This window comes from Rattus norvegicus, chromosome 16, assembly GCF_021556685.1.
Source record: "Rattus norvegicus strain SHRSP/BbbUtx chromosome 16, alternate assembly SHRSP_T2T, whole genome shotgun sequence".
Lineage (NCBI taxonomy): Eukaryota > Metazoa > Chordata > Mammalia > Rodentia > Muridae > Rattus > Rattus norvegicus.
The window spans coordinates 39079913-39107858 of NC_141549.1; the positions used below are offsets into that span (position 1 = coordinate 39079913).

At 43.1% G+C, this 27946-nt stretch overlaps 1 protein-coding gene and 1 long non-coding RNA gene across 1 annotated transcript; both read left to right on the forward strand.

Moving 5' to 3' along the window:
- The window catches only part of Erich1 (glutamate-rich 1), a gene marked incomplete at its 5' end in the record, with an annotated part of 52793804 nt that overhangs the window by 8209353 nt on the left and 44556505 nt on the right, over positions 1-27946 (forward strand).
- LOC102548719 (uncharacterized) lies at positions 23542-25798 on the forward strand. Its single transcript, XR_015640495.1, has 3 exons — positions 23542-23664; positions 24704-24807; positions 25659-25798. It is a non-coding gene; the product is annotated as an uncharacterized LOC102548719 (long non-coding RNA).

Sequence of the window (27946 nt, forward strand, 5' to 3'; positions counted from 1 at the left end):
TTTGCTTTTCACACTTATGCTAAGGTGCCTCTCAAAACAGATTATAGGGCAAAGAATAGTGCTGCACCAGAGTCTTTGGGACCATCAGCCTCCAAGGGATAGGTAGACAACTGGGAAGAGAAGTAACAAAGGGACATTCAAAGAAGTATTATGAGGGGTTGGGGATTTAGCTTAGTGGTAGAGCGCTTGCCTAGCAAGGGCAAGGCCCTGGGTTCGGTCCCTAGCTCCGAAAAAAAGAAAAAAGAAAAAAAAAAGAAGTATTATGAATAAAACTGTAGGTGAGGTCAATGGAAGAGTACTTTTATAAAAATGAGGGTTCATGGGAGGCTCTCAACAGTAGTTCTGGGGAAGCTATACATGCCCATCCTGGTTAAGACATAGGTCAAGAAAAACAAGATTCTGGTAGACCACCATTTATCTTCTGTGATGCTTAGCTTTGCCAACTTTCCGCAATGTACAATTGTCTTGGAATAAAATATCAATAAGAGTTTGTCTACATTGGGTTAGGCTGTGGGCATATCATTGGCAAGTTGCATAAATTAAATGAACTGATATGGGAAGATGCAGCCCACTGTGGGAGGCACCATCCCCTAGACAGAGGGTCCTAAACTGTATAAGAGCAGAGAAATCAAACAGAGAGCACACAATCAAATGTGTATATGTTCATTTGTCTTTGCTCTTGACTGTGGATGTGGTGGGACTATCTATTACAGCTTCCTGCATTGGCTTCCCCACAACGATGGACTGTAACCTGGAATTGTAAACTAAAATAAATCAATCTCTCTCTCTTCTCTCTCTCTCTCTCTCTCTCTCTCTCTCTCTCTCTCTCTCTCTCTCTCTCCTCCCTCTCTCTCTCCCCCCCTCTCTCTGTTAGTTTCGTCAGGTCTCTCAACATAGTCCTAGCCATTCTGTAAGTAAATCAGACTGGCCTGGAACTCACAGAGATCCAACCACCTCTGCCTCCCAAGTGTTGGGATTAAGGAAGTGCACCACCACACCCAGCCTCTGCTAGTTTGGTCGAAGTGTGTAGAAAATATGAGGACACTGGGAAAATGCTTTCATGGCATCTGACGTGCTATCTGCCGTGATGGCTGTGTAGACATAGTTCGGAAGTGTGGCACTAAGGGTATTCCCACCAGTCAGACCCTTTCCTTTCTCTTTCATGGCCCTTATTGTATTGCTCATTCCGTGTTCTTTGTGTTCAAGTGTCTTCTATATTATACTCTCATATCCAGCCATACCCAAGTGTACAACCTTCTAGGCACTGCTTCCTGCATGCTGGCTTCAAATGTATGCGCAGTTCTTGGTAATGGTCTCATAGTCTCTGGATCACATCTGAATCACTTGTGTAAGTGTTTCCCAAGGACACAAATTTGGACCCAGTCTTTCTAGTTCCTTATTAGATTTGTCAAACATTTATTTATTACTAGCTGGGCTTTCTACTAGGCCAGGGGAAAATATTAAACAAATATTGAAAGGCTTGCTTTGACCTCGTTGTCTGTTACACAAAGTTGTCCATTTTGAGAAGCAACTGAATTATAAACCAAGATACGCAACTGAAGAATCTGCACTTGTGAATTTTATTTTGGGGCACAAACCTGGCATGGTAGTACAACTCTCCAATCCTACCTCCGGGGGAAAACAAGGGAGAGGGATATCAGGTTTGAGGCCAGCTTGGATTACACAGTGAGACCCTGTCTCAAAACAAACAAACAAACAAACAAACAAACAAACAAAACCCAAAAAACAAAACAAAACAAAAATAAAACCGAAGAGACTCAAATTTGAAACCAATATTTGTTGTCTTATATAGAGGCCTTTTATTTTCTTTTCTAATGAATTGTTATTCAGACCTTTTATTGAACCTTAATTTATGTTGCCTTAGGGACTGACCAATTGTTTTGGGCCTCCCAAAGTGAAAAATTTTTTTTATGGCTGTTAATTTCTGTACAGTGCCAACTCAACACAGTAAACGGGGATACTTTTTTCCAAAGTTGACAGCACAGCTAAAGTTTCAAAAAATTCAAATTATATATCTGTATATATATATTCATATTTATATAAAAAGACCAATAATAGCAGTGTGTTATGCACCAACAGCAGCAACAGCTTTTCCAGGTTCTGCAGTCATCTGAACAAAACTGTAGAGACATCCAGCACACTCCATTAAAAAAAAAAAAAAGTAAAAAAACAAAACCCGAGAAAACAGCACAGTTCTGTTACTCTTGTGGTACCTGGCACCATTTTTTTTTTAAATTAGCTTCTCAATCATCATCTGGAAAGAAAACATTCTGAGCAACATCATTAAAAACAGCTCTGATAAAGCACGGTCACTACTACGTATCATAAAGCAGGTACAAGCTACTTTACATCCACAGAGGTATGATACAGTACTGTCCTACATCTATAATACTAGAGGATACAATTTAAAAGGCATTATTTGAGACTTGATTCTACTTTTCCAGCAGAGGGCCCAAATGATGGTGTGACACAGCTTTGTAAAGAAACATACTCTAGACAGGATTTCCTTTCACTAGTGGCACAGTTCTAAGGATTCATTCTCTCCATGAATGTCAGCTAAAACCGTTATTAAAAAAATGAAATATCCCTAGAACAAAACCGTATAACCACCGGATTCACATGAAGATGACCTAGTGGAGACAAGCTGGACCTCACCTTACCAACAAGCTATCAAATCTGTTATGTTTAAACAGTGAGACCTCCAAGGAAGGAGATGCAAAGTAGTGCTTCAAAGCTTCGGACCACAATCAAACACAGCATCCTTTTCAACAGAAGCAGAAGCTCATCTGAATATGCTCAAGGATGCTGACATCAACATTTAATCATCTCCTCACTCATCCAGGAAGAAGGGGTGATCAGTTACTACTGTACTTTATTGTGTTCAACCAAATCACCATGTTACAAAATTAGCAAGCTGCCATAATAAAAAATAAGGCTCCTCTATCCAGCACCAGATAGCATCATTTTACTTTCAAGCCTAGAAATTGCACATGTGTGTATAAACCAACCGAAGATGAGGATTGAGAGTTCATCTTGGTGGATTTTTCCTTTGATGAATATGAAGTGTCCTTCCTTATCTTTTTTGATGACTTTTAATTGAAAATTGATTTTATTTGATATTAGAATGGCTACTCCAGCTTGCTTCTTCTGACCATTTGCTTGGAAAGTTGTTTTCCAGCCTTTCACTCTGAGGTAGTGTCTGTCTTTGTCTCTGAGGTGTGTTTCCTGTGGCAGCAGAATGCAGGGTCCTCATTGCGTATCCAGTTTGTTAATCTATGTCTTTTTATTGGGGAGTTGAGGCCATTGATGTTGAGAGATATTAAGGAATAGTGATTTTGCTTCCTGTTATATTCATATTTGGATGTGAGGTTATGTTTGTGTGCTTTTCTTCTCTTTGTTTTGTTGCCAAGATGATTAGTTTCTTGCTTCTTCTAGGTTATAGCTTGCCTCCTTATGTTGGGCTTTACCCTTTATTATCCTTTGTAGTGCTGGATTTGTAGAAAGATATTGTGTAAATTTGGTTCTGTCATGGAATATCTTGGTTTCTCCATCTATGTCAATTGAGAGTTTTGCAGGATACAGTAACCTGGGCTGGCATTTGTGTTCTCTTAGGGTCTGTATGACATCTGTCCAGGATCCCCTGGCCTTCATAGTTTCTGGCGAAAAGTCTGGTGTGATTCTGATAGGTCTGCCTTTATATGTTACTTGACCTTTTTCCCTTACTGCTTTTAATATTCTTTCTTTATTTTGTGTGTTTGGTGTTTTGACTATTATGTGACGGGAGGTGTTTCTTTTCTGGTCCAATCTATTTGGAGTTCTGTAGGCTTCTTGTATGCCTATGGGTATCTCTCTTTTTAGGTAAGGGAAGTTTTCTTCTATGATTTTGTTGAAGATATTTACTGGTCCTTTGAGCTGGGAGTCTTCACTCTCTTCTATACCTATTATCCTTAGGTTTGATCTTCTCATTGAGTCCTGGATTTCCTGTATGTTTTGGACCAGTAGCTTTTTCTGCTTTACATCATCTTTGACAGTTGAGTCAATGATTTCTATGGAATCTTCTGCTCCCGAGATTCTCTCTTCCATCTCTTGTATTCTGTTGGTGAAGCTTGTATCTACAGCTCCTTGTCTTTTCTTTTGATTTTCTATGTCCAGGGTTGTTTCCACGTGTTCTTTCTTGATTGCTTCTATTTCCATTTTTAATTCCTTCAACTGTTTGATTGTGTTTTCCTGGAATTCTTTCAGGGATTTTTGCGATTCCTCTCTGTAGGCTTCTACTTGTTCTCTAAGCGAGTTCTTTATGTCTTTCTTGAAGTCCTCCAGCATCATGATCAAATATGATTTTGAAACAAGATCTTGCTTTTCTGGTGTGTTTGGATATTCCGTGTTTGCTTTGGTGGGAGAATTGGGCTCCGATGATGCCATGTAGTCTTGGTCTCTGTTGCTTGGGTTCCTGCGCTTGCCTCTCGCCATCAGATTATCTCTAGTGTTACTTTGTTCTGCTATTTCTGACTGTGGCTAGACTGTCCTATAAGCCTGTGTGTCAGGAGTGCTGTAGACCTGTTTTCCTGTTTTCTTTCAGCCAGTTATGGGGACAGAGTGTTCTGCTTTCGGGCGTGTAGTTTTTCCTCTCTACAGGTCTTCAGCTGTTCCTGTGGGCCTGTGTCTTGAGTTCACCAGGCAGGTTTCTTGCAGGGGAAAAGTTGGTCCTACCTGTGGTTCCAAGGCTCAAGTTTGCTTGTGGGGTACTGCCTAAGTCCTCTCCGAGGCGGCAGCAACCGGGAAGATCTGCGCCGCTCTTTCCGGGAGCCTCCGGGTCTACCAGGGTTCCAGATGACGTTTGGTGTTTTCCTCTGGCGTCCGGATGTGCACAGAGTGCAGTCTCTTCTGGTTTCCCAGGCGTGTCTGCCTCTCTGAAGGTTTAGCTCTCCCTCCCACGGGATTTGGGTGCAGAGAACTGTTTATCCGTTCTGTTTCCTTCAGGTTCCGGCGGTGTCTCAGGCGCAGGGGTCCTGCTGCTCCCGGGCCCTCCCCTACGGGAACCCAGAGGCCTTATACAGTTGCCTCTTGGGCCAGGGATGTGGGCAGGGGTGGGCAGTGTTGGTGGTCTCCTCCGCTCTGCAGCCTCAGGAGTGCCCACCTGATCAGGCGGTGAGGTCTCTCTCCCACGGGGTTTGGGAGCAGAGAGCTGCTGCGGGCCGGGATCCGCGGGTCCAAAGTGAAAATTTTAAGTGACAAAAAGCCAATGTTTTAAGCAAAGTCATTCAAATATACTGTCAGATTTCTAGAAAATATATCCAGTTCTGTTTTTATATTCTATATTCGAATAATGACAAATGTATTATTCAGTTCTGTTTTTATATTCTATATTTGAATAATGATGAATGTATTATCCTACAGTTTTGTTTACACATATTATCATGTCTAAATCCAATAAGATTTGCTACAAATAAAGGCTCACAAATTAGTAGTAGCCGATTTTAAAGTAAAAGAATATTTCATGGAGAACGTCAACAATCATGTCCAAAGAACTTGCATTACATTTGAAAAGTGGTCTAATTTGTGTTTCTTTTTTTTTTAAAGATTTATTTATTATATGTAAGTACACTGTAGCTGTCTTCAGACACAACAGAAGAGGGCATCAGATCTCATTACAGATGGTTGTGAGCCACCATGTGGTTGCTGGGAATCGAACTCAGGACCTCTGGAAGAGCAGTCATTGCTCTTAACCACTGAGCCATCTCTCCAGCCCCTAATTTGTGTTTCTTAAAAACAACAACCATAAAATCCTTGCCACCAGATGAGGTCTCGTAATTATTTGAGATATAATTTCAGACATCATAAATCTTAGGCTTGTGGTAAAAAAAAATGGGGGCATCCATCAGCTCTCTCTCTCTCTCTCTCTCTCTCTCTCTCTCTCTCTCTCTCTCTCTCCCTCCTTCTCTCTCCCACCCAGGGGCTCATGCATATGCCCTGACTCAGAACTGCTCCTCTGTTCTACAATTGACCTCTTTTTTCAACTTCCTTCAGGGGCTCCAGTCCCTCTGGAATCTCTGAGGTTGGGAGTCCCTGGAGAAGCAGCCTCTGGATTCTCCCAGCAAGAAGGCAAGATTTGTCCTATATCATAAGTATTCATGACAAACGTGGTCTCAGAATGATCACATAGACTTAAAGCTAATGCACAACACATTTGTTGCAATTGTAAGCAGCTCAGACAGCATACCTTTTAAATGCCTCATAATCTCTTCAGTTAAAAAGAAACATGCATTAAAATGCATTCGCTTAATTGTTTTTACTGTCAGAGTTTTCTCTTTTTTTTGCTTAAAACTATTTAAAATCTTCTCTCAAGATTTCTGCAGAACCTGGGGAAATTTGTGCCTAGAGTGGTTTTTGCAACTAGGTTAACAATGTGGCCTCTATTTCTCAAACTCAGCTTCCTGTCACTGAAGTAAAATTTAATGAAAACAGACACCCCAGGGGTCTCCAGTGAGGCTTAGAGGGGAAAGCAGAACCACTGAGTTGCTGGTGGGGCAAGAGGAGATGCTGATGTTGTTACAGCTTCAGGAGGAAAATGCTTTCAAGAGACAAAATTGTACTGGGGTGCAACTTCTTCAGGGGTGCAATATAGGGAGAAGTGCTTCCTGTGGCTATAGTGGGGACAGGAGAAGAGTCCATTGCAATAGCAAGCATGACCCCCCTTCTTCCTGGAAAGAGAGACCAAGGTGTCCTCTGGGCATTCTCACAGAATTTATACCTACAGGTCACTAGCACTGTTGAAAATAGGAATGCTTTCAGACATGGGCATTAAGAGAGAAGTGTGCCAAAGGGAAGTAGCTCGTTCTAGGGCTCTGTGGAACTAGCAGATGAACGATAATGGGAGTAAGGAGACACACTCCAAAAAGAGGCCAAAAAGGAACCATAGCAGCAACCTTTTTAGTCTCCCAGGGTAACAGACTCAGTGCAGAGAGTCATGTTCTAAATCCCAGTGTGAAACACGTGCTCTTTCAGAAAATCCTAGTCGCTTGACTAACCAAGGTGGGATGGTTCATTGTTCTGTGACAGGCCCCAACTTGCTGTCTTAATCTTTCAAGGTTGTTTCCAGCTACATGCATCTGATCGGTTGACCATTCAGTAATAACGCTATCGACGCTGGTTCTAATATTGCTGACTGTCATTACTAAGGATGTGTAATGCTCTAACCCTATTGTATTTTATAGGAGCAAATTACTTTCATGGAGGAGTTTACAGATGGGGGAACTGATTTCAAAGGGATTAGGCAACTTAGCCAAGATCATACATTTTCAAGTGTTGAAGCTCAAGCTGGAATTAAAGGCAAAGGTACACTCTTAAACAGTTTGCCTCAGTAAAGAGAAACATGAAGACTGAGTATCTGAGTTAGTTACATTTGGGGCTGGCTTACAGAGGTTTAGGTCTTCACCATCATGGTGGGAAGCATGGCAGCTTGCAGGCAGACATGGTGCTGGAGGAGCCAAGAGTTCTACATCTTGTCTTGCAGATGCCCACATTGGGCATAGCTTGAACATATGAGACCTCAAAGCCTGTCCGCACAGTGACATACTTCCTCTAACAAGGCCATACCTACTCCAACAAGGATATGCCTCCTAATAGTCTCACTCCCTATTGGTCAAGCATTCGAATGTTTACATGAGTCTACGGAGGCCTTACCTATTTAAACCACCATAGTGAGTGATGAAGAATATAAAAATAATATGGACTCAGTGGCTAAGAGCACTGGGTACTCTTGTAGAGAACCTGAGTTCAATTTCCAGCACCCACATAGCAGCTCACAACTGACAGTAACACCAGTCTCAGAAAATCAGATACCCTATTCTGACCTCGGGGCAGCAGGCATGCACACGATGCACAGATATACATACTGGCAAAATATTCTCTCTCTGTCTCTTTGTCTCTGTCTCTCTGTCTCTCTCTCTGTCTGTCTCTGTCTCTCTCTATCTCTGTCTCTGTCTCTCTTTGTCTCTCTCTGTGTCTCTCCCTGTGTCTCTGTCTGTCTCTGACTCTCTGTCTCCTCTGTCTCTCTGTTTCTGTCTGTCTCTGTTTGTCTCTGTCTCTCTGTCTCCTCTGTCTCTCTGTTTCTGTCTGTCTCTGTCTGTCTCTGTCTCTCTGTCTCTGTCTCTCTCTGTCTCTCCCTCTGTCTCTCCCTCTCTTTCTCTATCTCTGTCTGTCTCTGTCTCTCTCTGTGTCTCTGTGTCTATCTGTCTCTCTCTTGTGTGTGCGGGCACACACACACACATATACACACAAACACACACACAAATAAATATTCAAAAGGACACTATTCTTTACAGATCTATAGTTCATAATTTGAGTATGAATGAACCACTCATGCCTTCTGTGAATCCCAGAGCCATCTCTTTCTCTTTCTCACTAGAGCCTCCTCAGGCAATTTTCTCTGACTACTTGGCTTGAAATGATTTCTTAGATCAATTCAATTGCATTTTCTACAAGTCAGACATGGAAAATTGCCAGAATGTCAGCGCGTTCTAAATGACTGTAATTCGAGGAGTAAAATTGTAGTGCCAGGCACTTGGTATTTATTTGCTGACAGGAATGCTGTTATATTGTCACTAAAGGAAATCCTGGTGCTGGTCACATTGCTGGCCTCGAGGTCCTCTTATTAAATACCACTGTAAAGTCTTAGTTTTCTTTCTTGCAGCATGTGCAATTAAAGAATGATTTTTACAGTCCCTTTTATTCCCACTTTATACGAGTTTCTGACATATATATATATATATATATATAAATTTGGAGGTTTTTTGATTGTTTTTTTTTTGTTTGTCTTGTTTTTGTTTTTTGAGGCAGGATTTCTCTATGTAGTGGCTGTCCTGTAGCTTGCTATGTAGACCAGGCTGGCCTCCAGCTCACAGAGATCCATCTGCCTCTGCCTCAAGGCTTGCACCACAATGCTCAGCTCAGTATCTTTAAATTCTTTTAATTTAAAGATTTTAAAGGTGTAGTCCTTTTGTTTTGTATGTGTATGGGTGTTTTGCCTGCACATATGTTTGTGCATCCCTTGTATGCAGAGCCCCCAGAGGTCAGGATGAAGTAGATTCCCTAGCCTGGAGTAACGGTTAGTCGTGAGCCACAATGTGGGGGATAAGAGCTGAACGTGCAAGAGCAACAAGTGCTCTTAAGCACGGAGCCACTTCTTTTATGCCCCCTTTTAGCTTTAGTATAGCTTTATACTCATGGGACCCATCTCCCTAGAATGGTAAGCAGCATCAGTACCCAAAGGAAGGCAGCTAGAACAGGTTGGAGAGGTTGAGCAGGAAGCAGCATAGCTTCATATAATTGCAAGGAGGTCTAGCTCTAGGGAGATAATGAACTAATGTAGAGTACGCAACCTGTTGTGAGCAGCTGGATCAGACTGATTCTAGGAGAGGCCAGGCGACCTATAGTTAGTGGGATTGAAGAGTAAGAGTCCCTATCTCCCCTTCCCCTGAGAGCCCAAAGGGCCCGCTATAGTTTTCTCTTATGAGTTTTCTAATAGTGCCACTCGGACTGCATGCCCTGGCTGGGTCCTTCAGGGTGGCAATAAAGGATTCCTCAGAGACTGTCATAGCCAGAAATCACAGGACACTTGATGTACCCCTTTCCCTACTAATTCTAAGGCAGCCCCCTGCCGTGTGTGTGTGTGTGTGTGTGTGTGTGTGTGTGTGTGTGTGTGTGTGTGTGTGTGTGTGTGATGGTGGTGGTGGGGATGGCAGGGGTATGGGCTCTTCCACCCACCTTAACCTCTTTGTTCCCTTTATCCCATGCACCACCATCCCCAGGGGCTCTTTCCTGCCCCTGGGGATTTGGTCCGTGTGAATTTCCTTTGCCTGAAAAGGAAGCAAAGCCTCCAGGACGCCTGCACTCGGACAGCCTGTGAAGGCATTGAGAGCCATGGTTTGCAGCCAGGCCTCAAGGCTCACCTCTGACGCCACCGCAGAATTATTTCATTCCTGTCACATGGGGTGAGAAATATGTGACGCTCCATTAGAAGGCAGGAGGACACTCAGGAACCTTTGCTCCAGCAGGAACTGAGAAAAGCTGGTAGAGTCTAGGCCTGCTACAAAGTTATTTGATGAGATGTAAACTGTATCCCTTATTGAATTCTTCCTAAATTAGCACTAGAAAGCAGCAGCCTGACCTAGATAAAGGCCTGTATTGGAAAACAATAACTAATGACAGTTTTAAATCCCATACTAGAGGTGTGTTCCTATGAGAGTCAGAAGCTAGCCAGGGACACACTGTTGCTTCCCAATGTCCTGGCGTTAAGAACCCCAACCCAACGAGGTAGACCAGAGTTAGGAGGAAAAAGAATTGCCACAGTTCACAGTGAAGAGGCCTGCCTGAGACACCTAAGAGGGTCAGGAAGCAAAGTCAGAACATTATACAAGTTGACCCAATACCGAACATGTTCCAGTAAAGATTTTTGTTCTTCCTGAATTGGCCCATAGATTCAGTGTACTTATAAAATCTAAGTTAAGCAAAATGAAAATAAGAATCTTTACCATAACATAAGTCTAAAATGTCCTCCAAAGGTCTGGGTGTTAACAGATTGGTACTCAGCAGGATGTCCCTGGGGAAGGGTGAACCGGGAAGAAGCAAGACCCAAAGCTAGGTCGTTAGCTCCAAACCCCTGGAGGGAATTTTACAACCCTTCCTTTCCTGTGCTTCCTGGCTGTCATGCCTGGAGCAGGCCTTCACCACACACACACTCCTGCCATGATGTTAGGAAAGGCACAGGTTCCTCACAACCATAGACTGAATGTATGAGTCAAAGTAAAGTTCTCATCTTTGCACTAATTTATTTGAGGTATTTGTTGCCGGCATGAATGGCCAACTGAGACGACACAATGTGTATCTATGTGTGGTCTTCCTATTTAAAAACAGGTTTTTAAATAAGCTGGACAATGCGCTTTCACATTTATTTGTTGAGTGGGTTGAAATTGTTCACTTTATATGACTTTTAGAGTGTAGCAATTAAGGAAAAAAAATAAACAGGTCATTGAATAGATCTGACTAGAATCAAGTATGGTCTTTTAAACTAAAAGGATAAGCAAAGTTACCATAACTATTTTATGGAACAAGAGAGTTTTCACTAGAGGGCAATTCAGTCCTATTTCCATTTAATGTTCTTTGAAATGTGATCAGACTGCTGGTCTGCCAAGATCATTTCTTTCACATCGCAAACGGAAATTGATGCGTATTAAGTTAGCTGCAAAATTGCTCTCTCCCTAGTAAAACATATTAACAAGTATGTATATATGTTCTTTACCCAGGTTCTGAAATAAGTAAATACTACATTAAAATCCAAATACAAATATTTGCACGTTGAAATAATAAATTCAAAGGACTAACACTATGTCTGTAGTCACATATGGGGATATGAAGGGACAAGGAAATCCCCTTTTCTCGGTGGTTCACGGCTAATGCTGGGAATATATAACATTCAGTACAATCCAATTAAAACGTAACTTGCTGCTCAGAAAGGCTGTGGGTACGCATCAGAGAGTCAAATATGCGCCCTAAAAATCCAAAACATGCTAACACGTCTGCAAAAAAAAAAAAGGAAAAAGAAAAAATACACCCCCTTTTACTGTTTTGTTTTTTCTTTTTTGTTACATACATTTACTTCTTTATCTTTTTAAACTTATTTTATATATTTATTATTAATTATTTTATTTGTTTACATTTCAAATGTTGTCCCTCTTTCAGTCCTCCCTTTGCATTGTTCTTCCCTCCTCCCCCCTCCTCTGAGAAGGTGCCTTCCTCCCCGATCTCCCTTCCCTGGGGCATCAAGTCTCTATAGGACTAGGATTAGGAATCCTCTCTCATTGAAGCCAGACAGGTAGCTCTCTGCTACATATGTGCCAGGAGCCTTGAACCAGACCCTATATGCTCTTTGGTTGGTGACTTAGTCTCTGGGAGCTCCTGACTACCAGAGGTCTAGCTAGGATAAGTTGATACTGTTGTTCTTCCTATGGGCTCACCCTCCCCTTCAGCTCCTTCAGTCCTTCCTCTAACTCTTCCATAGAGGTCCCCCACCTCAGTTCAATCCTTGGCAGTGAGTAGTTATGTCTGTAGAGACTGCTCATGAGGACATGTCTCAGAGGACAGTTGTTGTGGTTTGCCCTGAAGTTACTGTATTTTGATGCTAATTCCACTGCCCCAAGGACAGCTGCCTAGTCAAGGATTCAGAACTCAGGTGACTTTACCAGAACCACCTCCCCATTGAACTTGTAAAGTAGAGGTGAGGGGCAGGTACAGGATAGAAGGAGGCCTGTCATTGGAGGAGAAGGAAGGATGGGCGGGAGAGAAGTTTGAAGGAAGAGGAGGAGACTAGGACTAGAGGAAAGACAGGAGACAGACGGAGAGAGGGGAGAAGCCATGGCAGGTGATGTTAAGATTCTGCTCTGTGTATTTACAGGTTATCAATGTTCCTAAGGGATGGATGGTACCGGGCTTTGTATGTTTAAGTGGGCAATTATATCATACCAATTGGGTCAAAGATTATTGTGTTGTGTGTTCTTTTATGTGAGGGTTTGAGTGTAGGAAAGTGTGCAGCTGGGATGTGTTTCCACCAAGATATCTAGCAGATATCTTGGGCACCGGGGTGCAGGACCTAGCGAGGTAAAAGACAATGTTACTTTTTACTTTTATATTTTACAACAACGGACAGTCATGGTAGGCTCCTGTCATGCATGTCCTTTTGGATCTGAGTTACCTCACTCAGGATATTTTCTAGCTCCATCCATTTGCCTGCAAAATTCGAAATGTCCTTGTTCTTAATAGCCGAATAGCACTCCATTGTGTAAATGAATCACATTTTCTGTGTCCATTCTTTGGTTAAGGGACATAGGGCTCTTAAGACAGGGTTTCATGTAGCCCAGGGTGGGCTAGAATTCTCACAGTAGCTGGGAACAGCCTTGAAGTTCTGATTCTCTTGCCACCAAGTCCTGAATGTGTACAGCACCATTGCTGGATTAGACAACAACAACAACAACAACAACAGCAGCAGCAACAACAACAGCAACACCTTTCTATAACACCTTCTACTGAATGGCAGGATTGTTTTCACCTTCAGCAGTCCTAGGAAGGGCTCCTTTTTAGGGGATGGAGGGACAGTTTAACAAAAATTTGTGCTCTGTTCATTCTATGGTCTCACTGTGATGTGATGTGGCCTAGTAGGGTTAAAGTATAAACGTCCTAAAATCAGAAAGCCCAGCGAACACAGAGTGGTTTATTTTGTGTCTTCATTAATTTTGTGTGTGTGGCTTATGGTTTAAGTTATTTTAATATGAAAAATCAGAAAAGAAGGCCAGGTGTCAGTGAACGTGCACACTTGGTTCCATGAATTCCCATCTCTGTGGAAATCAGAGCTTTTACATGACAAAAAAAAAAAAAAAACAAACAAAACAAAAAAACAAAAAAAAAAACAAAAAACCTAACGTCATTTGAGCCAGCACAGGTCATTTTTTCCCCTGATCTCAAAGTTTCTGAGTGACTTCTCCATTGATAACCTGCCTCACTCTCATGAGAGAGCTAGTTTTCCACGAAGCCTAGAAAGTGTGGATGACTTAGTTTGGAATAAGTTCAGGAGAGAGTTCCTGACTCTTGCTGACGCATTAGATAGGAGCTTGTAAAATATACCGCATCTTTTAATATACAAAATTATAAAGGGGAATATTCCTCTATCTCATTGTACATTAGCTTCTTCATATGTGCTGGGGAAGAGGAGGACAAACACCCAGATATTCCAATATGGTAAAATTCCTACCTTTTGTTCTTTTTCCTTCCTTCCTCTCTCTTCTTTGTTTCTACAAAACTTGATTAGTTCTGTGCTCTGGATCCTATACTGGACTTAGCTAATTCTCAAATTGAAAGAAATAAGATATTTTAAGACTATCAATTATACCATTATAGGTGACTAGAGACACACATGTCTGGGTAAAGAATACTGTCTCTTTATATTGTTTTTCCTGGTATCATCTGGATGTACCAAAGTAGCCTAACTGAGGGCCCAGGAGCTCCCAGTGGAAACGGGGTAAAGACTGTTTCCTTCCCACTTGAGCTCCGAGACAGCTGTAACTTTTAGCAGACTGGAAACAGACTTGGAGACTTGAGATGCTCCAAGGAGAAAGAGGGAGGCAGGCTTGATGCTAGGACCTTGAGGTTTGTGGGGGACAGCTTGTTCTAGGTATGCTGTGTGGCTGTGGTTTGAAACCCAGTTATACCTAGCCACCATGGCAGAGCAGCCATATTTGGGGAACAGTAGATGATTGTGTTTGTCCAATAAGCTGTCACGTTGGGCTTCTATGTGCTCAGGGCCACGGCTTCTGCACAGGGCTCTGCAGCAGCCAAAATGCCCTCATGGCAGGGCACTGGATTCTGTTAGTACCAACTTGTAACAGTGTCACTGTGTAGACATGATTAAAACTAGAGCCTGTGAGCTGAGGGTTGTAGATCAGCAGCAGATGGCTGGATCCAATCCCCAGAACCATAAAACCCAAACCAAATCCAAGCACAAGGTTGGTTTTTTATATTTATTTTTATTGGATTTTTATTTACATTTCAAATATCCCATTTCGTCCCTCTCCCATCCCTCCTCCCCATGCTTCTATGAGGATGCTCTCCCTCCCACCCACCCACTCCCACCTCAGCACCCTGGCATTCCCCTATACTGGGGAATCAAGCCTTCATCGGACTAAGGGCTTCTCCTCCCATTGATGCAAGACAATGCCATCCTCTGCTACCTATATGGCTGGAGCCATGGGTCCCTCCATGTGTACTCTGGTTGGTGGTTTAGTCCCCAGGACCTGGAGGGGGGATCTGTTGGGTTGATATTGTTGTTCTTCCTATGGGTTGCAAACCCCTTTAGCTCCTTTAGTTCTTTCTCTAACTCTTCCATTGGGGTTCCCAAAAGCACAATTTTTTTTGGAGCTGGGAACTGAACCCAGGGCCTTGTGCTTGCTAGTCAAGAACTCTGCCACTGAGCTAAATCCCCAACCCCTAAAGCACAAAATTTTAATGGACCAATTGGTTCCTCTCATATGGAACACTGAACCAACACTATTGCTTCAGAACAAGTAAGCTTCCAGAATTTCTCATCAGCTTCAAGAATGAGGAATCGAAAAAGAAGAAGGAGGAGGAGGCAGAGGAGGAGGAGGAGGAAGAGGAGGAGGAAGAGGAGAAGAAGAAGAAGACAAAGAAGAGAGAAAGAATAAAAGAAAGAAAGGAAGTAAGGAAGGGAAAGAGAAAAAAGGAAGGATGGACAGGGAAAGGGAAAGAGAAAGAGAAAAGGAAAAAGAAAACATTGAATTACCTCCACCATTGAGGGGGAAAGAATCAGACAAGTCCATTGTAAAAATGAAGAAAGCTTGCTCAAATTTCAATCCATATTATGTTTAAAATACTAGTTCAATGTGAAACTCCAAGATCTTTTTTCAGATCGAGTTGAGTACAAAGCATGCGTGTGTGTGTGTGTGTGTGTGTGTGTGTGTGTGTGTATGTGTGTTACTGAGGGTTGAACCTACTGTTTTGTACATGTTAAAGCTGTATTTTACCAATGAATTGAACCACTAGGCCTAAAAGTTCTCCTTCATTTTGTTTTTAAACTGAATATCTCAGAAGACTGAACTCCAAGGGACACTTGGAAAATCCTTTTCAAAGATAGCTATTTAGGGGCTCTGTAAATATTTGTGGAATGAAGGGCTGTCTGGCTTATCACTGTTTGTGCAAAGTTTCTAAAAACCTGACAACCAAGAGTAAATTTCCCTAGGATTGCTTATAGCAGTGGTTCTCAACCTTCCTAATGCTGGGACCCTTTAGTACAATAACTCATGTTGTGCTGACCCCCATCATAAAATTATTCTCGCTGCTACGTCATAACTATAATTTTTCTGCTGCTATGAATTGTAATGTGAACATCTGATGTGTAAGATATCTGATATGCCTCTCCATGAAAAGGTCATTTAACACCCCTCATGGGGGTCACGATCCACAGGTTGAGAAACTCTGGTTTACAGGCCTATGTGTGATGGTTTGATTGTAGGAGCATAGATGTTTTCTATGATTACGCCACTGAAGAAAAGAGCTCTCCCTTCCCCGGCAGCCATTAACTGATATGGCTTAAGAGGCAGTGGGGCCGTGAGCATCTCCTTGGCTCATAACAGGCTGTTAATGGACCTGGCCTAGGTTGGGTAATCCTACTGAGGATCTCTCACTGAGTTTGGTAGACCCATCCTCAGAAGCAACTGGTAAGTACAAATTTCATTTGTAAATTGGGTGAAATCCCTATTTCCCCAAATTGACCAGCCCAAGATGGGTTTCAGGATTCTCACACCCCATCAAATAAAGCACACCCCCAACCCCTAGTCCCACACTGCCTGATCTGAAAGTGAGGTGTAGTGTAATTGGCGACCTTCATGGATGCACACATTTTATAAACAAATGCACCAGGTTTCTATTAGTCAATCAACCAATTCAAGTTTTAAATAATTTATTTAGACTTTTAACCAAACTAAACTTTGAAGCATGAGTTTGCTTAGACTGCAATCTTAGGAAGCAAAATGTTCATGAAATCATATTAATGTTTTCTAACTCACTACTGGATTTTTGGAATTACTGGTGTGATCTTATGCATGACAACTTTCCATTAGCTAGCAAGCTTAAGAACAGGCTTTTGTTTCTGGTGGCTGGTGCTGTCAGTATGGCTGGGTGTCAGAAGCAGCCCTGTTGCTAATGATGTGAGAGCAGGGAGGCTAAAACCCTCACCAGTGAGCATGATCTGTACCTAGGGCTCCTCTAATTCAGGAGTTTTCTTTTGGGCTCTAATCAAGCTCTCCATCTCCATCTTCCTGTGCCACCGGTGGATCTGTATAGATGCTCTATGGGCTTACATCTTAAGGACAGAACGCAGAGCTTAGATTTTTGCTCTGGGACTCCTGACACTGTAACTCCTATGGGCATGCGTACACAGTTTGCTTGGGGTTGACTCCATGAGTCGAATTTCAGAAAAGAAGGCCTGGCATCACAAGGAAACCACTTTTAGTTGCTCCATTTCCTGGAGCCTGCAACTGGCAAAATGCCCAGGACAAGATGTATTCAATTCAGGCCCAAAGCTGCCTTGTTAGGAGAAGCAGATGGCCCACCTAAGGTGAAGAAATTACTTTCTTGTGGGGGAACAGCGGGTCGTTTGCTCACATCTTCTCTTGGAAGGTGGGAATGTTGGGAGGCAAAATAAATAAAGCAAATGCTTCCCGCAGATAAACGGAATAATTGTTGCAGAACAAGGCTATGGGGGGCATCCTCCTGCCTCCTGGCAGGCTGGGGGCATTTGTCACATATGTTTTAAAGCTCCAAGATCTTGAAGACCATCCGTCAGAACAGCTAGTAGAGCCAAGAAACAACTGAAGAGACTATGAGCGAGCGTTGCGGAGGTGCAAGAGGTGGGGCCTCTGCGGAGGTGGGTCCAGCAGGCAGGGAAAAAAAGGCAGGGAAGAGCAGGAGTTAGACACCTGTACCTGTCAGGAGAGGGCAAACTGGGTAGCAGAAGCCTGAGTTGCATTTTTCCTCCCTAAGCTCCACTTATATGGTGCTGTATGTCGGTCCCTGGGGCTTCGGGGGCATCAAGCAATCTCTCTGCTTGGTTTGCTGCACCCTTAGCCTGGCAGCAAACATTTCTTGCTGGTTTTCTAACAAACATTTTCCAGATTAGAGAGAAACTTCTGAGAGTTAGTGTCTAGGTCACCCTGGAAGCACATTTCCTCAGAAAGTGTTTCAGCCACAGATGAAAAGCGTCTCAGGACTACCTAATTCTTTTGCTCTGAATCTGTTCATTAAAAAAAAAAAAAAAAAACTTTATTGGGCTGGAGAAATTGCTCAGCAATCTGACTGCTTTTTCAGAGGTCCTGAGTTCAAATTCCCAGCAAACACATGATGGCTCACCACCATCTGTAATGGGATCTGATGCCCTCTTCTGGTGTGTCTGAAGACAGCTACAGGGAACTCATATAAATAAAATAAAATAAAATAAAAAATAACTTATTTTTTTAAAAATTCTTATTTACAAATTTAAAGTCTTGCTGATAGGTGGGCTTTATTTTCACTTAAGAAGACAAGTTTGGAGGTCACTAGAAAAGTTTATTGCATATATGTTACAGATGAATAAACCTAAATTTTTCAATGTTTTGATTAATTAATTAATAATTAATTAATGATTATGTATTTATTTACATGTGTGCCTCACTTCAAATATGGATGTCACAGGACAACTTGTGGTACTCAGTTCTCTCCTGAGACCATCAGATGGGTCCTGGGGATTGAACTCAGGTCACCAGGCTTGGTGACAAGCATTTTTACCCACTGAGCCATCTTGCCAACATCAATAAATAGGTTTACATCTTATAATCCAGTAGTTTCTTTAGGTTTGGCTAGTACAGGTTAGGCCAGTAGCCTGATCACCTAACGATGAAGATGATCTCCTCACCAACACTGTCTTAGTTAAGATTTTACCTGTGAACAGAAACCATGATCAAAGCAACTCTTATAAGGACATTTAATTGGGGCTGGCTTACAGGTTCAGAGGTTCAGTCCATTTTCATTTAGGCAGGAATGTGGCAGCATCCAGGCAGGCATGGTGTAGCAGGAAGTGACAGTTCTACATCTTCATCTGAAGGCTGCTAGCGGAATACTGGCTTCCAAGCAGCTAAGATGAGGGTCTTAAAGCCCACACCCACAGTGACACACCTACTTCAACAAGGGCACACGTACTCCAACAGCACCACACCTCTTCATAGTGCCTCCCTAGGCCTAGCATATACAAACCATCACAAACACTGACCTTTTTTTTTTCATCTTGCTATTCCATGAATCTTCATTCCAGGATCCTCAGACCCTCTTTTCTGTCTCTCATTTCTCTTTTTAAGTACAACACAGACCAACCAAGAAAGGTAGCCTCCTACTAGCTTCTTTAAAACCAGCAGAGGATCATCCTGAATTATCTTTGTGACTCAGTGTGGTGCCTCATCTCCCTGGCCCTTCAGAGACAGTTACATTTTGTAGACTGTGATCATACAGTCTTGCAACACAATTTCCCTATAGCTTTCTGCAGGGGTCATTGCTGTCCTCTAGACCTTGAGGGGTGAACTGTGGGCAGCCTACATAATTATGCCCGTGGCATCCATAAACAAGAAAAGAGGGGGAGGGTCATGCTACTGGGGACAGTGCCTACCCAGAACCCTTCACTGCCTTGATCATGCAAGTCAGAAAGGGAATCATTAGGATTGTATGAAGTGTGGAGAGCTCACACCACAAGAGTAGAACTGTTATGACACCCATCTCTTTGCCCCCTGTGTTTGCTACAGTTGTGCTGAGTGTTCAGTATGCCTGTCTTTCGGCCATCAGAGAACGTGTGCTTGGGTGGTTTGCCACGGTGTTCCATCCCTGAGCCCTTTAAAGGCAGAACAGCAACACCTCAAGTCTTCTCTCTTGGTTGTCATGTTCCTTGGGAGTAAATGGCGACATCGTAACACTGTAGATATTTACATACTCGTTCATTATAGACCGTCTTTCCATTGGCCTTGGTGTCTTTGCTGGTTAGTTTTTATCAACTTAACATAAGCTTGGGTCATCTGGAAAGAGGGGATATCATTGAGAAAAGGTTTCTATAAGACTGGCCAATAGGCTAGTCCACTGGACATTTTCTTAATTAGTGGTTGCTATGTGTGGAAGCCGCCCACTATGGGCAATGCCTCCATAGCACAGGTGGTCTGAGTCGTTGTGTAAGAAAGCAAACTCACCATGCCATGGGAAGCAATCCGAAGTAGCATTCCTCCCCGGCCTCTGCTTCAGCTCGCCTTCAGCTTCCTGTTCTCAGTCCCCACAGTGATGAACAGTGACATGAAATCATGAGGCCAAATAAACCTTTTCCTTCCCAGGTTGCTTTTGGTCATGGTGTTTATCACAGCCATACGAAAGCAAACTAAGACAGGGACCAACATATTTTGACTGTCTACAGAAATGAATGGAAGAAACAGGGGCCCAATTCTAATCTTACATACCAGACCTTGTCCTGCATTCCTTGAAAAGAGTGGATGATCTCTCTTCATATGCAAAACACACACATTAGAATCATGTGTTAACAACCCCGCTTCCCTAGATTAGAAACTTGACAAGAGTACTAATTGTGATGATAAATATCTTCTCTTCATAACTCACTTCATAAACAAAATCAACTTGTGCTCTGCAAGCGAGATTTATGAAAGTGAAATGGTAAGGCGAGGTTCGCAACTCAGGATGTTTATTGCTCGTGGGGCTGTGGCTAACCTGTTGTGACTCAAGGTTCCAGATGGGTAGAGATGGAGCAACTATTACAGGGACCCATTGTGCAACTGCTCCTTCTCTTTTCTTTCTTGTGTTCCTGACTTGGGCTGTGTACTTCAGCTTAGCAGATTTCTTTTGCTAAGGTCACACCACAAGAGCTCACCATTTGTCACAAAGCATGGTCACAAATCACCAAGGACATTGCCTTTGGCAGATTCACACAAAAGCATCCGACTAGCCTTTTCTTTAAGCTTTAGAGAAGTTTAACGAGAATTTTAAAGTTTGAAGAGAAGGATGTGGGATTTTTTTGACGATCTTTTATCATTGTGTGTATGTGTATGCATGTTTCTGTGTGTGGGTGCAGGCATGCATGTACCACAGTGCATGGTAGAGGTCAGAGGACAACCTCGGGAGTCATTTCTCACCTATGTTGGTTGAGAACACCAAGGTTCTTTTTGTTCACCATGCACAGAAGGCTAACTGGCCTCAGCTCATTCTCCTGACTCTGCCTCCCGTGTCATCATGAGACTGTTGGAATTACAAGGTTGAGCTTGTCTTAGTTACCTTTTGATTGCTGGGAAAAGACACCACGTCCAAGTCAACTCTTATGAAAGACAGTATTTAACTGGGGACTTGCTTACTGTCTCAGAGACTTAGTCCATTATCATCATGGCAGGCGGACACGGTGCTGGGGAAGTAGCTGAGAGTTCTACTCTTTGTCCTGACTTGCAGGCAACAGGCAGAGAAAAAAAAAATGGGCACGGCATAGAGTTTTGAAACCTCATCCCATCTCCACACTCTTCTTTCAACAAGGCCACACCTTTTTTTTGTTTTTTTTGTTTTTTTTTCCCCAGTGGGTTTATTGCTTATTGTTCTTAACATCATAAAAGCTCAAGTGACCACATCTCAGGCTACCTAAATCAGAATCTGTGGTGACCTAAAATGACTTACAGAAGGTTCAAGTGTTGCTTAATCCATGGTCCACAATAAGACGACATGTATCTCCTCTGATAATCACCTTGAGAGCTGAGCAAAGGCATCGGATGTTGCCTAAATCATCCCTCCTACCTGGCCAGGGAGCCTTCCACGTGGAGCTGTGCTCCGCCCGGCTTCTTCATGTTGCTGCCTGATTTCGTTTCCAGTGTTCAGCTCCTCTTCTTGTTGATTGTGAATTTCCCACATCCTTCCTCTTTCAGCCTTGGGGAAGGAGTCTGTTCTTTCTTTCTTTTTTTTTTTTATTAACTTGAGTATTTTTTATATACATTTCAAGTGTTATTCCCTTTCCCGGTTTCCGGGCAAACATCCCCCTCTCCCCTCCCCTTCTTAATGGATGTTCCCCTCCCCATCCACCCCCCATTACCACCCTCCCCCAAAAATCTAGTTCACCGGGGGTTCAGTCTTAGCAGGACCCAGGGCTTCCCCTGCCACTGGTGCTCTTACTAGGATATTCATTGCTACCTATGAGGTCAGAGTCCAGGGTCAGTCCAGGTATAGTCTTTAGGTAGTGGCTTAGTCCCTGGAAGCTCTGGTTATTTGGCATTGTTGTACATATGGGGTCTCGAGCCCCTTCAAGCTCTTCCAGTTCTTTCTCTGATTCCTTCAACGGGGGTCCTATTCTCAATTCAGTGGTTTGCTGTTAAGGCCACACCTTCTAATCCAGCAGTTCTCAACCTATGGGTCATGGCCCCTTTGGGAGGGGTCGCATATCAGATATGCTGCTTATCAGATGTAACTGTGCTTACACCACAATTTATAACAATAGCAAAATTATAGTTATGAAGTAACAAGAAAATAATTTTATGGTTGGGGGATCACCACAATATTGGGAACCATTTAAAAGGTCACAGTATTAGGAAGGTTGAAAACCACTGTTCTAATCCTTTCACATTTTTAAAAAATATTTATTTATTTTATGTATGTGAGTGCACTGTAGCTGTCTTCAGACACACCAGAAGAGGGCATTAGATCTCATTACAGATGGTCGTGAGCCACCATGTGGTTGCTGGGAATTGAACTCAGGACCTCTGGAAGAGCAGTCAGTGCTCTTAACCGCTGAGCCATCTCTCCAGCCCCCTGTTCTAATCCTTTCAAACAGTTCAACTCCCTGGTAACTGAGCATTCAAATATATGAGCTTCTAGGTGCCATGTTTATTCAAATTACCACAGCTTCGTGTCTGGCTTTGCATGGGTTTTGTGGATCTGAGCTCATGTCCTTGCACTTGTCCATGCATACTCACTGAGTCATTTCACCAGCCAACCCCTTCTAATGACATCTTAAAAAAAAAGATTTATTTGTTTTATTTAGGAATACACCGAGGTTGGGGATTTAGCTCAATGGTAGAGCGCTTGCCTAGCGAGTGCAACGCCCTGGGTTCTGTCCCCAGCTCCGGGGGGGGGGGGGGGGGGGGGGAGAAAAGAAAAAAAAAAAAAGGAATACACCGTAGCTGTCTTCAGATACACCAGGAGAGGGCATCAGATCTCATTACAGATGGTTGTGAGCCACCATGGGGTTGCTGGGAATTGAACTCAGGACCTCTGGAAGAACAGTCAGTGCTCTTAACCAGTGAGCCATCCCTCCAGCCCCCCCACCCCATGACATCTCATTGAGGATGCAGCTCTGCTTTACTTCTCAGTCTGAGTTTGTAATAGGTCTTATTATTTCTTCTTTGCTGTGGGTCGGACAGAGGTTCAGGGAAATTGGGTTACCTGCTGGAGGTAAGAGAGAACACGAAAAGTTTAAAGGAAGGAATTCTCTTCTGGTCAGGTTCCTATAGAAACATGGAGATCAAACTGAAGAGCCAAACTGTAATGTGTCTCTGAAGCCACTGCTCCTTCCATTGTTCCATACTGTGACCTGGGCACACAAGAGGTCTGCCACAGGACTTTAAAATACCACCAGCAAACTGGTGCGAGAGACAACGTCTTCTTGAGAGCATTCGGCTCAACAGAGCCCACGAGTCACAGCTGACCTACATTCAAAGAGCACATTCATGAAAGATGAGTAAGAAAACATTTGTCTCTCAGGCCACGGAGACGGGGCTGATAGTCACAGTTAGTCATTTGGATCACTCTATGGTTCTCCACAGCAGCCAAGTGCCTAGAAGACTTTTTTTAGATTCGTATTTGAGCGCCAGGGGTTAGTTGACGAGACAAACAGGCAGGTGCACGCTTGGCGTCTTCTCGGTGTGAACCAGACGTGCAGGACAGCAAACGCAGACACCCGCCTGACATCTCTGTGCTCTGTTCGTGGGTCGAGTGCATAATAAGTTCTACACTCGAGGCTTTCTTGTTTCAAAGGTGTGCTTAATCTCTCTGTCTCTCTGTCTCTGTTTCTGTCTCTGCCTCTGTCTCTGTGTCTCTGTCTCTCTCTTCCCCAGGTATCCCTGGCCAGTCTTCTTTTTCTTTTCCTCTCTCTCTTTTTTACTTCTCTGTTCCCCTCCCTTCTCTGCCTCTACTCTCTCCCTCAGGTCCCAAATTAACGTCTTTTTATTTTTTTAATATTTCTTTTTTCTTTATTTAATTATTTTCCTTATTTACATTTCAAACTTGTTCTCCTCCCCTTCCCAGAGTTCTCCACCCCCTTCCACCTTCCCCTTTCCTCTGAGGGGGTGCTCTCCCAGCCAACCACCCCCACCCCACCCCACCCCCAAGCATCTGCCTTCCCTGGGTCTTCAAGTCTTTTTATACTTAAAAAAGAAAGCGTGCTAAATCATCATTTAATCTGCTTACCACCACCATCCTCACTCCTAGTGTGTGAGGATTCTTGAGTTAGCATCAGAGCTTCCTGAGTGAGTCTTCCCTCGTCGGCCACCCTTGCCCCCATGCAAGGCAGGTGGATATACCCTTCCTCCGACAGTGTTGCCTTTATAGCCTCACACCTTGGGCTCAGAAGGAAATCAATCCCCAAGTGTCAAAGAGAAACTTAAGAAATTCTGGCCAGTCATCAGGCTTCTTGGGTCCTCTCTTTTGCTGCAAGGTTGTAAAGACTCATGTTCTCGATTTGGTTTTTGCTGTTGTTTGTTTGTTTGTTTTTTACTTTGTTTTTATTTTTTATCACACGCGGTAGTTCTGCTTTATAAAGGAACAGGAAGAAAATGAAAATAACCTTGGAATTCTAGTCTTAAGTTGTTGTCGAGCGCCACCTGCTGTTTGTAGTAAAAAGCAGCTCCAGAGACGGGAACTCGGCCTGGAATAAATACTTTTAAGCTATTGGCTGTGTTTTACCACGGATAGAACTGCATCGATCTTATAGACCGCGGTTTGGTTTTATGCAGGACTCGAGTAGTGGTAAAAGAGCTCGAGAACAGTAGCTTACGCTCTACTTCTTGAATCTCAGGTACCTCAATTTTCCAACATGTCCCTACTGTCCCTTAAACCTACAACAGAACTGAGCGGAAGTGATTTTCTGAAGAATACCTTGTCCTTGCTGCTATTTCACAGGTAAACAAATAACATTTCTTGGGCATGCAACTACTTTTTTCCTGTATCTACCCAAGATCTGTTTACTCTATATGTCTCTTGACCTGTGTGAGTTGCCATATAAACACTTTGCTGGTGGCAATTGTCACAGATCATGAAACTTCCAAGGCAGGGTAACTTATTCAGTTTGCATTGAATTATCCATCTAATTTATTCATCTAAGTTATTCATCCGCCCCCTGGCGTCTGCTTCCCTTTCCTGTGTATGCAAAAGGCAGAGTAGACCTCTTGGCTTCCGATGGCTTTGCCTTGGCCAGTGGAGCTTTCTTAGGTCAATAGGGTGTGTTTAGAACGAGCATGTAGATATTTACAGCCAACCAATAAACAGAGGCTGCTTGACCCCTGTGGTTAAATTAAGAAAAAGCTGGAGGAAGCTGTGGAGGAGGGCGACCCCGTAGGAGGACCAGCAGTCCTAATTAACCCGGACCCCCAAGATCCCTCAGACACTGGATCACCAACCAGGCAGCACACACCAGTTGATATGAGGCCTCCAACACATAGACAGCAGAGGACTGCCTGGTCTGGACTCAGTCAGAAAAGATGCACCAACCCTCAAGAGACTGGAGGCCCCAGGGAGTGGGGAGGTCTGGTGAGGTGTGTGTGGGGGGGACATCCTCGTGGAGACAGAAGGGCTGGGGGGCGCCGAGGTATGGATGTGGAACATGTGGAACAGTCGGAGGGTGGACTAGGAGGGGGATAAAATCTGGACTGTAAAAAAGATTAAATAAAAATAAAAAATAAAAAATTAGTAATAATAAAAGAATAATCATGTGTCCTGCATGAGATTAATTGTGCCTACTTTACCCTTGACAGTCTCTACGAGAGCAGCAAGCCGAAGAAAGTGACTACTACTTCAGCCCTGGGTCCTAGGAGACTGTGACGGTTATGGAGCTAATCCGTAACAGCGGCGCTGAGTTCAGCCTCAGGAAATGAATAAATGTTCTTTTGTGGTTTTTCGATTTTTTAGTTTGAGATTTTTGTTTTATCTATCTTCCCTGTATGGGTGTTTTGCCTGCATGTGTGTGTGGACATCATCTGCATGTGGCGCCTGAGGAAACCAAATGAGGCATCAAATCCCCGGAACTGGAGGTTGTTGGCTGGTGCCTGGGGGCTGGGAACTGAACCCAGATCTTCTGGAAGAGCAATGAGCCGTCTCTGCAGTCCCTAAGCCTTTGTTTTTAGTTTCCCAGCCACTTCTATTTTTCTAATGTTTAGAAGGCTTTAAACGTGGTAAAAATTTATACACATAAAATCTATTATTTTATCCATTTTTAAGAGTATAGCTCAGGGCAAAGTCCGTTTGTCTTGTGTGCCTATCGCCAGCTATTTCCTTACCATTCCACTCTGTGACACTGAGATTCTGTGCGCATTGAGAACTTCCTGCTTCTCCTCACCTCTAGCACCTGCGAGGCACCATCTTCACGACATCAACGTGACTCTCCTCACACTGCGCTACACAGCCTTTCTCTTCTTGTGCCTGATTTGTCTAGTACGACGTCCTCTAAGTTCCTTCATATTGTCGCACATGTGATGCAGAATCATACTGTTCCGTGCATCTACTGCATCTTGTTTCTGCTTTCATATGTAGGTTGTTTCAAACTCCTGGCAGTAGCCATCAGCAACGTTGCTCTGAGCATGCGAGCTATGTAGAACTCACTTCAAGTCCCCGTTTCCGACTCCGTCCCGAGAAGGAATTGCCAGATCATTCGGTAACTCTGTTCTTAGTTTGTGCTTTCTACAACAGCTGTGCCCTTCTCCACTCCCACCCAAAAGGCCTCACCACATCCTTGCTGGCCTATTACCTGTTTCTCTTATGAGTCATCTTGACGCCTGCGAGGTGCTATCTGGGTGTGGTTTTGTACAAACATTTGGTTTTTAATGAGGAGGATTTGGGGGGTTTTCGTTTGTTTGTTTTTGTTCTTTGCTGCTGTTGTTGATGTTTTTGTTTGGTTGTTTTCTGTGATGAAGGCCGACAGAGTTGGAACACAAGTCTGGCAGATTCCAAACCCTACAGTAACTACCAGAGAAAAAAGGTGCTGCCTCCAACATGCTGCGTTATTTAACTCATTTGTGACTTACCATACGGGGAGAACGGGGGTGGGGGGAGAATGAAATATCACTTTGTTAGGATTCTTGCTTCCTCGTCCCCTTTACCTGGCCCTTCTTTTTCAGATTCCTGTAGTGGTACCTGCTTGTAATCCCAGCCCTTGGTGGGTGAAGGCGGGAATCGGAAGTTCAGGGCCAGCATGGGTTACGAGACATCCAGTTTCAAAGAAACCAACAATAAAATTTATCAAGCACTTTCTGCCCTCTATTGTAATAGGACTGTGGTTCTCAACTAACACTGTGACCCTTTCAGACAGTTGCTCCAGTTGTGGTGACCCCCAACCATAAAATTATTTTCATTGCTTCTTCATAAGTGTAATTTTGCTACTGGTATGTATCATAATATAAATCTCTGACATGCAGGATATCTTAGATGTGACTCCCCAAAATGTCATAACCCACACACAGGGCTTTTTAATGTTTACAGTATAAATGTAGTAGTCTTGGTAGTTCAAGACAGAAAGCATTTTTCCCATTATAGTCCCCATTTATAATACCTATATATATAATAAATGGCATTTATTTATTTATTTTATTTACTTTTTATAAAAAGCATTTAAGTGAATACACGAGGAAGCACTGTCTGGGAAAGAGGGGAACCAGCCAGGCAGGGGCAAGGAACATGGGCCAGGGCAGTGGGGGAGGAGAATAATTGAAAACAAAGTACACTGACGTGTATATTTTAAAATATCACAATGAACCTAAGTGTGTTATGAACTATGTATGTTAACCTAAGATGAATAGATACTAATTTTTTTTTTTAATTAAAAATGACTGAATGAAAGAAAAAAAATCCTGGATGTTTGCTGCTGTATTTTAATAACATGTCCAGTAGAGGTCAGAGCTGAGTCTTTAAATATTGTCGATGGGAAATCACTTCACATCTGTGTTTACACAGGAATCTGTCTCTTCTGGGTGTCTCTTGACCTGTATGGATTGGGCATGGTATGGGTCACAATTGGCATGGATCATGAAACGTGTTACCTGAGAACATA